This window comes from Lissotriton helveticus, chromosome 4_1, assembly GCF_964261635.1.
Source record: "Lissotriton helveticus chromosome 4_1, aLisHel1.1, whole genome shotgun sequence".
In the NCBI taxonomy this organism is placed as follows: Eukaryota; Metazoa; Chordata; class Amphibia; order Caudata; family Salamandridae; genus Lissotriton; species Lissotriton helveticus.
In genome coordinates, this window is record NC_136063.1 from 1168250476 (window position 1) to 1168264334 (window position 13859).

The window sequence follows — 13859 nt, forward strand, 5'->3', positions numbered from 1 at the left end:
TCGCGCACCCGCAATCCACTGCTGATCATGTCACATATTACATAATTCATGACATGGTCAGTGACATCACTGATGACATCACTGATGACATCTCAAATGACATCACTGATGACATCTCAAATGACATCACTGATGACATCACTGATGACATCTCATTTGACATCACTGATCACATCACTGATGACATCATTCATGTGATAATACGATGAACCTCTTCAGACTCTAATATAACCTTAGATACACTCAGTGTAAACAGACACTCACAGACTGTCACTCATCCATGAAGTTACACACACACCTAGTCAGTCATGCAAAGAATCAATCACATCTCCATTTCCTCAACTATACAGTTATACACACCTTACTTATTCAAACATATACTAACACTTATTTACTCTCTTATACAATCCCGGATACAAGTTCACAATGATCCATACAGCCACTCACACATTCACTGGCTCTTATGCACAGTTATTTATATATGTCAACTCTCACATGTACTGTGTTTTACATATGTACTTACTTTGACATGTAGCACTGAGATATCCATTCACTCACCAATACACTCATGCACACAGTCAACCGCCCATACAGCTGTTTCCACATGCACTTTTGAACCCATACATCTAGTGAATCAACTGCTCACACATCTATGCACAGAGTCATACACCTCCCAGCCACCCACACACACACTCAGTCTCCCATACAAATACTTGGGCAACCAATCAATAACCCATATAGTTACTCATATAGCTACTGATCAACACATGCAGCAGTTTACAGAACAACAGACATAATGATGCACAAATTAAGACAGTTTAGTCACTAACCCATGCACTCAGTGAGACACATTTAATCACTCACTCATACAGTCAGTCATGCACCTACTAAATCCTTCATCCAGACACTTATACATCCACTCATTCTTCAATATGTAAGACATATTTTAACTGTACAGAAACATACAGTCACTGGATGTTGTCATCAGTGATGTCATCAGTGATGTCATTTGAGATGTCATCAGTGATGTCATCAGTGATGTCATTTGAGATGCCATCAGTGATGTCATCAGTGATGTCACTGACCATGTCATGAATGATGTAATATGTGACATGATCAGCAGTGGATTGCGGGTGCACGATATATAGTTAGTGCAACTAACTATATATGCGAATTTCAATGGTTTTGTGTGAGTAAAATAAGGTTTTGTAAATTCTAATTCCTAACTATATATGGTGTATAACCTATGGTTTTTTCAGTGAATTTTCAAGGTTTTGTAAATGCTAATTCCTAACTATATATGGTCTATAACCTATGGTTTTTTCAGTGAATATATATATATATATATATATTTTCTATGTCATTTATTTAGAAATTAAAATCCAAAATAATATTATAACTTAAAATAAATCCTTTTAATCAGTAATATAATTTAACTTTTTTAATATTTATATATTCTGTAAAATATAACATTAATATTTACACTTATTTCATTAACAATAACTTAAAGGTCAAAATTAGGAAAAATATATAACAGATGGATGTTTTAATTACTAAAATGAACTAAATATAAAACTATACATGCTTTAAAAAACATAAAAACGATATTTAAGTTGCTTGAGTTTTAAATCCTTAGAATAAATAGATAACAAGCGGAGTTTGGCAAAACAGGAACTGTATGTTAAACTAAAGAGTTTGGCCAGGAAAACGGTTACAGGCACTAGGTCTGAGGACTGTCTCAATTTACATTTGATAGATGTGCTTCTTATATACAAAAACACAACATATCATAAAAGGGTCCGGCCTACCATATATGGTGATGAATGCTGGTTGCTGCCTTTGGAGTCATAAATTAATGGTCAAATGGTTACTACAGGTGGGTCTCCACCTCACTTGAACACAGTGTGGCCAGTGGTGATCGTGTTCAGATGTCCCGCATGGGGGCGTGATCCCTACGTGTGCTAGGTCCTGATTGGCTATATGTTCTTAACTCATGTGGCATATGACTTTATGGTGTCTTTAGGAGTACGGTACCCCCACCAGATATGTGTGCTTTATTCGGTCAATCTTCCCTGACCATTGTAATGTTGCTGTGCCTATCTGTGTGATTGATCAAGAGTTTCCTGCCCAAGTGTTTGACTTCCAGCTACGTACCCTCCCACGTGTGACCCATCAGTCAATAATCCCAGGCCAAGGTCTCAGGGCCTGCTTGACTACGTATTTGCTAGTCGAGGTAGATGTGGAGTTCAGAACGGGCAATTCTATTAATAAGGACAAGATTTCATTTTTATCGATGAGCATATCGATTTCCATATTAAAATGTAAACAATTTAGAAAAAAGAAATAAAAAATATTACCAATAACTCCAAAAGTTACAAATATGTATTTACAAAATCATGTATTGCACTTTATTAACAAAATGAAAAATAGTATAGGAAACAAAATTAAAATGTAAAACATGGCAATTCTTTTCTATAAATGATATACACATTCACATAAATGAATAAACATTCAAAGAGTGTCCCAGTGCTAAAGCAGCAGAGTAGGATACAGCAAAAAAAAGGAAAAAAGAATATTTTTAAAAGATAACACTCGAAAATTAACAAAAAGTGTTAGACTTAAATGAATCAAATGTAATATTCCAGCTCCAATTTAAGTAAAAGTAGGGAAAACCCTGGACTTTGGACAGCTTAGATTCACTGTTCCCACTTGAATTTAAGAAAAAGTAGGGAAAGTATTGGACTTTGGAGGGGTTAGATTTACAGCTCCATTCAACAGTAAGGAAAGTGTCAGATTTTGGAGGGGATAGATCTTTTAATCTGACTCTAATCTAAGCAGCAGCAGGTAAAGTGTAGGACTTTAATGGGGTTAGATCTACTAGTCCCACTCTAACGTATGCACAATGAGGGAAAAAGGTTGAGTTTGGAGGACCTAGATTTATGATTCACACTCCAGTCTAAGCAACAGTAGGGAAAGTGTTAGACGTTGGAGAGGTTGGGCTTAATACTGCCTCTCCAAACTGCAAGAGTAAGGAAACTGTTGGACTTTGGAGGAGTTAAATTTGTCATTCCGACTCCAATCTAAGCAACAGTAGGGAATGTGTTGGACTTTGGAGGATTTAGATTTACTATTCCCACTCCACTGCAAGCAAAAGCAAGTGTTGGACTTAGCAAGGGTTATACACACCATTCTAATTCCTAATCAGAAAAAACCAAAATAGAGGGCCATCTCAGGGATCTCCGCATTCATTCTAATGGGAACGTGGCTTGGTGAGATGTTATGTTATGTAATGTTATGATATGTTATGTTTTGTAGATTTGGAGAGCACACTATCACTCGGGATGGCATCCTGGGACTCAGCAGGTGTGAGTCTAGGCACACCAAAGTCCTACTCAAAAAGCCAGGTCTGCAGCTTTTTGAGGAATTCAAGTATTGAGGAAGCACTTATGTGCAGGCTGATCCACACATTAGGAGTGGTGTAGAAGGCTTGACTATTGGATCTGGTTTTCCGAATGCATTGGATTTGTGCAAGTGACATTGTGAATGAGAGAAAGTGCCAGAAATGTTTGTTAGCAGATTACATTGTTGAGGTATGCTGGGCCAGTGTTATGTAGTGCCTTGAAATTGGGGGTGAGACATTTGAATTGTGCTGATTTGTGAATGGGGAGCCAGTGGAGATCCCTCAGGTGTGGTTTGATGTGAGTGTGGCATGGGAGTTTGAGGGAGATTCTTGCCAATGGATTCGGAATGGTTTGCAGCATTCTGGGGAGTTGTTTGTTGATCCCAGTATAGAGGGTGTTACCAATGTCCAGCTAGCCTGTGACCATAGCGTGTCTAACAGTATTCCGGGTGCTGATTGGAAGCCATTTGAAAATCTTTTCTCCCCATCTTCAGGGCATGGAAGCATGAGCCGGTGACAGCATTGACTTTGGCGGTCATGTTGAGTTTGCTGTTGATGATGATCCCGCGGTTCTTGGTATGGGTGGAGGGGGTCAGATCTATCTCTGTTGGCCACCTGGTGGATTCCCATGGTTGTGTGCTCTTCCCGAAGATCACATTTTCAAACTTGATAGTGTTCAGTTTTGACAGTTGGTCTTCCTCCGGTGGCAATTTCAGTCAGGCAGGAATTAAAGTTGATCCAGGCACTGAGCATCCAGGCTGACTGACTGCATCCTTGCAGTCAAGAAGGAACAGATCCATTGAAGTCTGTGTCCTTTGATTCTGATGTTGTGTAGGCGTTGGATGAGGATGGGGTAGTAGACTGTGTCAAATGCTGCAGAGAAGTCTAGGAGGATGAGAGCCACTGTGTTTCCTCTGTCTACAGACATGCAAATGTCATCCATGGAAGTAATGAGGGCAGTTTCCATGCTGTGGTTGGGTCTGAACCCAGGTTATGTGAGCCCATTTTCCCACAGCGTGCTATTTTTCTAAACCCCCCAACTAGTTCCAGGAGAGATTAAAACCCCGTTATCAAACACACTTTCTGAAAGTAGCATAGTTAGGCACTTGTGGTGCAATGTAATGCTGAAGAAATAATTGAAGCTTTTTTTATTTTATATGCATTTACAATGCACATCATGGCACTTGAAACATGTATTCTATACTTAAGTATTTTTAACGCCACACCCTTATAGACATATGTCCCACTCGTCTTGGCCTAGCTCAAGAGCCAGAGGAGTTATTATTTCCACCCCCATCTATCCTGAGTGGGTGAAAGATTCTCCTTTAAGGAAAACAGTGCCGACTGCTGCTGTAGAGCGTTTTCTTGCTTGCAAGTTAGGTACAAGGCCAGTTGTCAGCTGCCCTCCTTAAACTTAAAAAAAATGAGGGCCAGGGATTACTGGCACAGCTGCTGATTGCACATTGCCTTGTTCACATTTAAGAATATAACACAGGGAAAGCTGTAATTGCCCTGGTTGCAAAACACCCTGTGGCAGACAATCAAACTACTGCTCATCTCTCCCTTTACTATTTGGATCTCATAGAATTAAATGAAATGGTTGCCATTTGACCTAGCTGATCTAAATGTAACCCAGATGAATTTGCCATATTGCAAATGAAATCATTGGAGGTGTGCCACTTTTTGTGTTAATAATTCTGGCTTCCTATCCAAAACATAACAGTGCAGTCACAAGCGTTCGCAGCTTAGATGAGTGAGACAGTTGTTCTCATTGATTCTAACCAAATGAAACATATTTCAGGCTAATCTTTCATGAGACTGTTAAGCTCTGATCTGTCAGCCCTAAGAGACAAAAGCATACACCTATACATCTACAGCTCATCTAAGATTTCCTCTGTATATATTCTAAGTTGACACCTGGGTCTTCAGAGTCCACTTCCCAAATGTTGCTGGCCTAAATGTATGTTTTTCTCTGCCTGAATATATATAAGCCTAATATAGTCTGCCTGATTGAAACCACATCATGTATAAAAATAGTAAAGTACTGAAGGAAATTAAATTGACTTAATTGCACGTGCATCCCAACCAAACTCAATTAGGGCGAGTTGCTACTTTGGGCATCAGCAAAGCAAGATTTCAGGTCAATAAGCATGTCTTCCATGCCATTATTCAAAGTCAGGTCAATCGTACTATACTCATTCTATGTGTGATATATGGGCCAAATTATCCATTTGTTGTTGACATTCTCTGGAGTTAAATTTAAGAGATATAACTTTATTAGTACATTTTTATTGTGTTATAGACTTTTGACTAGACACAGCAACCAATCAGCTACCTGAAAAATGACCAAAGTGCACAAATACATTTTTAAATGTATCAAAGTATATGGGTTCATAGGTTCAGGGTGATCATTGAAAGTTGGTCTTAGTGTGTTTACATATTACTCCAAAATGCACATGCATTACTCCTATATAGATATGGAGATTATGCCTCACAATATGATGACATCTCCAAATATTGAAATCTTCCTTATGGTTGACTTAGATCACAATCCTTTAATAATTCAGCAACTAACTGATGGACTTTTAATTGGACCCTAATTAAGGAGCAGGTGTATTATCAATATAATGTCTGCCCAATCCAGGAATGTTTGTACTGCAATCTTTGAACAGTTGCTGCCATCTGGTCTGGGATACCCTTAAAGCTTTGGTTTGCAGCATCACTTGTCAATATGTCTGTTGGAAAATAAGGCTAGGATATGTTGTGAGTAAGGACTTAGGTACATTACGTACTTTTAAAATGCGGCATGCCACATTTGTTCATAAGCTATCCCCATCTGTAAAGGAATTATACAAACAAATGGTCTGAATGCCAGCAGAACATCTGTAGATATTTAACTAAGGCTGTTACATTCGTATGCATATAAAAGCAAAGAGAAATGTAATTTCAGAATGAAAGAGTTATTAAGGGCAATAAATATGAAACTAAAGGAGTGGTTATGGATTATAAATCTATCACTCATTTACTTAGTGTTTATCATAATCACAAAGACAAATTAAAATTGTGTTGACCTGCCTATATTAAATACATATATTCATAACATAGGGTTCCCAACACTAGAGGATCAAGTCATATAAATGTGTATCTTTTCATTAATAAATTCAAAATCGATTTTCCATAACTATGATTGGATGTTGCAATATTATTAAGGTAAATGTCTTGACTAAGTCTCTATATGTACTTAGCCTGATACTGTTATGTATTCCCAATTGTTTTTTTTTTTTAGAAGTTAAACTCTGTGAGTTGTGGTTTCTCATGGGAGTATCATAGAGTGCGGAGAGCTCTATGCTTTTTGAATCTTCCCTTTGCTAAGGGCAGAATTGCTGTCCCACGTTTTAAATGTTATATCTGGGCTGCAATAGTGAAACATTTGTTGTGTAATTACTGAAACCCCCAAAGATCGCTTTTCTATGATGCTCTAATTGAGTCTCAACCCTGACCACTGTGGCCTTTGAGAGAGTCCATTTCAATGTTACCAATAAGAATAACAAACATATTGATTCAATGTGAAAACCTGTTCAAAATTCCTCATATCAATTGTGATATCCCTCTTTAGGATAACTCATCTTTGCCAAGTATTTTCCAAGACGCTGTTGGTCAACGAAGGCAACCATCAGGCTTGACAATTGGTGGGCAGTTATTCAATAATGGGATGTTTAAAAGTTTATCTGATATACAACCTGAATTTAATTGATCATGCACTTATTTTTAAAAGCATTTTTATAGATTAGGATGTTTTTAGTTTTTTTAATGATTGTTAAATTTGGAGGTAAAGGAAACAGAAATCATTGAATTCTTAAAACTGATCAAAAAATATCTGCATTCAAGATGTGTATATTAGCTTTAGCAATAATTTATAAGATGATTCAGATAAGCAAACTTGGCTCAAAAATCAATACCGAAATTATATTGGATGCAATTGGAATTGGAAATAAAACTTTCGGCATTGCATATTTATGAATGCAATTATTTTGCATACCATTCAAATTATTTAAGTGGAAGTGCTGAACATAGTGTGCACCCCAGTGAGGTTTTTAGTTGTATACAACTTAATGATGGTTGTTCTGGGATAACAGAAGAAATCTCTGTGCTTCTACAATATAGTATAAGTTTGATTGTACAAACTATTAGGCTTGGTATTCGAGCAGCGTTAATGTAGTGCCATTTGTTTGTGTGCTTTAATATCCTTAACATAAAGTGGTGTACTCAATCGCATAACTGAAGGTGCATTTGCTGAATATTTCAAACATTTACATGAGTGTGCATACTCATGTTTTCTTTATATTGTTAGCAATTTACAGTTTTCATATATAGCTGCATTTGTGTAGTTAACTCTATATATACTCACATATTTGTTTGAATAATATCATGCATTTGTTTTATAAATGTATATGTATCAATTACCATGCATTTAAAAATGTATGGAAGGCCTTAAGCATTTGCATTGTAATGTTTGACCTTCAACAGGCAAGTTTGCTCGGGTTGCATGTGCATTTATTTAATATCATGGTTATTGAAAGGCACATTGTGAATGAGAGATAGTCTTTTTATCCTGCCGCCTACCTTTCATCGGTCTGAGGGGACCGCAATGCCAGTACTCGTTCTCCCGCATTTGTTGACATCAACGCCGGGACTGGGGAAGGACTACATTGCCCAGCATTCCCTCTGTGGTGCTTGGCCACCACGCAAGCATGAAGCGCCAGGAGGCGCTTAATAAGCGGATGCGGGCTCCCGCAGCGTGGGAGGCATGCGGGCGTGCCCGGGGCGTGCCTGTCAAAGCCCAGAAGAGGCTGGGCTGTAAAGTTCCCTAACATCTTGCTTTCGAGAGCCATGGACTGGAAATTCACTGGCAAATGAAGGTACTGTTTACTGTGGATCCCTTAATATACTATTGCTCTGCTCCTTGTTCTTTTCCTTGCTGTTTGTACTATCAATTGAGAGTTCATATAGAATGGAGAAACGAAAGGGAATGGCGGGGACACTAGACACTTTTCTGGTAAGTGCAAAATCATGATTGATTCATGAGATATAACTAACTGAGCGACGCCTTTCCCTGGATCCATCTACCCAATTGGACCGTCATTTAGCGGACTCTCAGGCAGATGGAACAGGAGTCTGTGTTGATGATGGCTTGTCTATTATTTCCCCATTTAATGTTTTATCTTCGTTTTGTCCTCCCCCCATCGTACCAGACCCAGAAAGAGTCTCAAAAGTGGCTGTGGGTAGAGCCACTAGGACCAGGGCCTTGAAAAATGTGGCAGCACGTAAAGCAGAAGTTTTTACGGTAAAAAGAAAGCGGGGGGCAGGGTGACATAATTTTGTTGCAAGAAACTTGGACCCTAGAACCGATTCATAAAGTAAGCTTTAAAACCTTTAGCGAAGATACTATCCCTTCAGTTAGAGGGAGGCCCTCAGGAGGTCTCTCTATTTGGGTAAAGGTGACTCTAGGTATTGACGTTAAATTATTTGAAACTTCATCGCAGGATATCTTGGGATTAATATTCTCCACACCTGACAAAAAAGAAGTAGTTATACTAAATATATACTCTAGGCCATATCCGACAAGTAAGCAATCGGAGGTCATTGAGCAGTTAGATAATTTCCTAAGCTCCATTGACTCAAGGGCCTTGATAATTTTGGGGGGGTGATTTCAACCGCAAATTTGAACCTGCGGTCGGACTACAAAATATCTTTGAAGAAGAAGACCTGGCCAATAATATCCCACCATTGGAAAGTACCCCGGTAGTGCCCTGTACAACTGCTGTTGCACAGTTATTAAGACTCATCTCGGGGCACTGCTTACGAGCCTGTAATGGCCGTTTGTCCTCTGTCAGTCCAAAAGCCCTTACATTCAGTAGAAGTAACCTAAACAACCACATAGATTACATATTAGTTTCGATTGAACTGTAGTCGATGGTTCACGACTTAGTAGTTGAAGATAGAATTGAGAGTGACCATTACCCACTATGTTTGACATTGGCGGTACATCTCTTTCAGCTGGTTCCCTCAAGGACTAGAGAACTTGATAGTGGTAATATAGAACCACTATTAAGTAACAATCGTAGAGCTTTAAAATGGCCTTCGATAGGGGGAAATGTAGCAGCAATCAAGCAGATTTACAATACTTTTGCAAATACGGTTTCCCCGTATGTAGACTCACCTGCTTCAGAAATCCCGATTGTGGAAATTCACTGTAGACTAGTCAAAGATGTGACACCCATACTGAGTAAAATCCCGAAGAAATCCAAAAATGGGATCGTAGTTGCTACTGAATTGCATAGTCTGTGGTATAATAAAGAATGCTGCATTGTAAAAAATGAGATTATTTTGGCTTCCAAAATTAAAAATATAGTTGCCTTAAGGGCAAAAAGGGCTGAATATAAGCGACTATTAGCCTTTATTAGAAAAGAATGGGAGGACAACATTTGGGCAGAATTAATTGTTGCAGCCAAAGCAAAAGATCAAACTGGTTTTGGGCGTTTGGTATCAAAGGGCAATAAGAATGGGAGATATAGTAAAGACTTTTCCTAGATGCAAATATGTGGGTAAAATTTTTTTCCAGTCTTTACTCCTCTTCCTCAAATGACATTGACTATTGCCCGTCAGACTATGAAATTACCCCAAGTGCAGCTCTATTATCTTTTAGTCTGAAGGAAACAATGGCAGCTATAGACATAGTAAAACCAGGGAAGGCTCCTGGTCCTGATGAAATACCTGGAGACTTATGGAAGCAAGATAAAGGAGTTTGGGTCCCTTATATTAATTTGTTGTGTAACTCTGTGGCCTTGGGTGCATCTATACCAGAAACCTGGAAAGGGGCAGAGATCACAACTATTTTTAAAAAGGGTGATCACCATAACCCTTCACACTATCGACCAATTAGTCTCATTGTCGTTTTACAGAAGGTATACGCTAGGCAAATTTTAAATAAATTGGCCAACTGGATTGAGGAATATAATATTTTATCAACATATCAGGCAGGTTTTAGATCAAAGACTAGCACGACTGGCTAGGTTTTTAGATTTCTTTGATTATCCTGGAAATATATAGGAAGGGCCACTTGTATATTGCCTTTGTGGACCTAAAGGCGGCGTTTGACCGTATCACCTGAAATCTCCTTTGGAAGTCTTTAAAAAATCAGGGGGTTCCAGGAGAAATTCTTCTGCAGATAATAAGTTTACATAAAGATAACTGGGCAAGGGTTAGATCGGGTCCACTGGGTGAACTTACTGAACCCATTGAGGTTAACAGGGGTGTAAGACAGGGGTGCGTTTTAGCTCTCACTTTATTCTCGCTATACGTCAATGCCTGTACCGGCACTCCTCTTTGCTGACGATACAATTTTAATGTCCCAAACTCCCAAAGGTCTGCAAAGTCTAATAAATATTTTTGGGATATACTGCGAAGCTAAGGGTTTAGAAATAAACTCTAGCAAAACTAAATATATGGCAGTTAACCCACATAAAACCTTTAGGAAAAATGTAACTGTGAAAAACCAGAAGATTGAGTATATGCATGATTTTAATTATTTAGGCATTACTTTGAGTTCAAAAATGTCTTGGAGGCCACAGCTAGAAAAAAGTAAAACTATATTACTCCAAAACACTTTCCCAATAATAAAGAAAATTGAAAGTAGTTTGTCCTAAAGCAGTCTCACCTGCTTTTGAAGTATACAAATATAAGGCTAAATCAGCTTCATTGTATAGGGCAGAGCTGTGGGGTCCCATGACGAATGAGATATTCAAAGTGGGTAAAAATACGTTTCTTAGGAAAGCTCTAAGCCTTCTGATACGTACACCACTGGCCCCTGTTTTGATGGATTTAAATTTTCACTGCGTGGACGATCAGGCAAACCTAAGACCATTGCTTTTTTGGGTTCGCCGGTGGTCAACGGATGATATTATTCATTATAGAGAGGGGCTTGAGGAAATCCTAGGATTTAAAGGAGGTACTGGCTTGACTTGGTTAAAGCACATACACAACTGTTTTTTTTTAAATTTGGGCTTAAGCACCTTTGGGAGGAACCCTCTGGCTTGACCATGGCCTCAAAAAAGCTCTTAAAGTAAACCTACTGGTCTTTTATACATGATTTTGTATCTCATTCATCAATTGTAGGATCATTAACAACCCAGTTGCTCCAAATGAAAACAGTTTGGAAGTTTGAGCCTTTTTTAGACGAAATACAAACACAGTTAGCCAAATCCTTATATCTAAAATATCGTTATGGTTTCCTTCAGATAAAGGCAAATACTGCGAAATGGGCGTTAGGTGAAGCAGAGGAGGGTAGATGTGTTTCATGTGCTTTAGGTTCAATAGAAAACAAATCACATCTATTGTTCTTCTGCCCAGCCTATTTATGCTGTATGAAGAAATAGATTAAATTCTTTTGTCGACTTCTTGGTATTAGATACTTCCATGAGGCATAAAGACTATTAGGATCGGACACCACACAAACAGTGGTTTTTAGTATCAGTAGGTATTTGCTTGGCGTAAGCTTGGTAAGGAAAAGGGAAGGCCTGAAACTTTAGGTTGACATATTAGAAACATAGGGCCATATGTATGAACACATTTTCCCATAGACACAGAATGGGTAAAACCCTTTGATACATCTGGCCCATAATGGACTTGGCACATGCACTTTATGATTACAAAATGAAATGTATAATGATTTATAGACTAGTCCTAATATTTATTAATGAAACAAGTGTTTTTTTATACACTATTTTAGAGGTATTTATTGAATTGTATAGTTGAATTTCTTTTATGGCCTGATATGCTTATTCCTCATATGTGTTTTTATTCATATTTAAATTGAAATGTCAAACTGTAAAAAAATGTTTAAATCTATTGAAAAATAATATTATGGTTGAATATTCTATGGATTGTGTAGCATGTCTGGCAGTATTGTATCCTAAGCTCATCATGATACATTGTTGAACTCTTGTACTGTATTATTATTTGTTAACCTTTTATGGACTTTTATACCGAAAAAAAATGATTGAATTGAATTGAGAGATAGTGAGACTCGGCAGAAGAACTTTTGGCAAGGACGATAGGTGCTAACAGACAAAGGGAGGACACTTATTTATGTTATATTTAGAGACAGGAGAAATCAAAGGATGTCCTGATTGATGTTCAGACCATAAGATGGGAGTATCAAATAAGGTTGTCATGCTCTACTGTGAGAAGGTGAAACTGTATTGGGACACATGATGTGGGATTATTGAATGTTCTGTGGCATTTTAATTGGGGATCTCATTTTAGCTTTAAGCAGATTCCTTTGAGACTCAGAGGGGTACAGACCTTTTTTCTATATTTGTGTTATGCGGCATTATGCTATGAAATGATCCTGGTTTTGGAGAACTTCTACAGAAGTCTCTTTAATGCTGATGCCACACTGCTTTACTGGATCTAATTAGGGCTCTCCAAAGTAATGCTACTTATTTTAGGCTTAGTTTAGGTAATTTTGATTTACTCATGTATAGGCATGATGACCGAAAATCATATACTGATCACCAGATTTTGTTCCTTATTTTCTGCATTGCTATTACTGAATTCCTTGTATGCTTAATGCTGCTGAAACAAAACGTTGTCAGATGATTTTGACTGCTAGTAAGGATCCTTTGAAGTAGAAGGCGGCCGCAGCAGGAAGTCACCTATGTCTACGTGCGCCCAGAGGTGCCTACAAATCACTGGGAGGGTTCTCGCTGCGCAGTACACACGAGGGTCACACGTGCCCGGGTGAAGACCGGGCCAGGAACGGGCCCGTCTGCGCCAGTCCACTGCTGGACAAGGCTGGGCTCGGTCCCTCCTCTTTAGTCCTTCATTTTCCTCGGGACTGCACAGAATCCTGGACCGGACCGAGCCTGAAGACAAGAGAGAGAAAAAGGGGCAGGCCTGTGTGTATTCTTTTAATATCTTTTGGGATTTAAAACGTTACGTATAGACAATGGGCAAGCGCAAATTAGCAGAGGGAGCTGGGAAGGGGGTCAAAAAGCCAGTAGGTTCTTCCAAATCAATTACTAATGCTATGGGCTTACTGAATAACGAGATTCCCAGTGCAGACGAGAGACTGGCTGCAACTAAATCTGCCCTTCATAACGCAATGGATAAAGCTTATGAGAAAGACACTTTATTAGATCCAGTGACCCCTCGCAAACAAGTAAATGCCAATAGCACCATGTGTCTTCAACGCCCCTCTGCTGATCAGCGAAGACTCACTGTTAAGCGAGCTATACTCTCCACCAGCAAAGAAGTGCTGCCCGCTAGTAGATTCATCAGCTGCTAACCTGAAAAAGGGGACGTCAACTATAGGGGGAAACGGAAATTCTGTTATCACTAAGGTACCTAGGGTAAAAAAAAAAACACTAACTAAATCAACAGACGTGACATTAAAGAA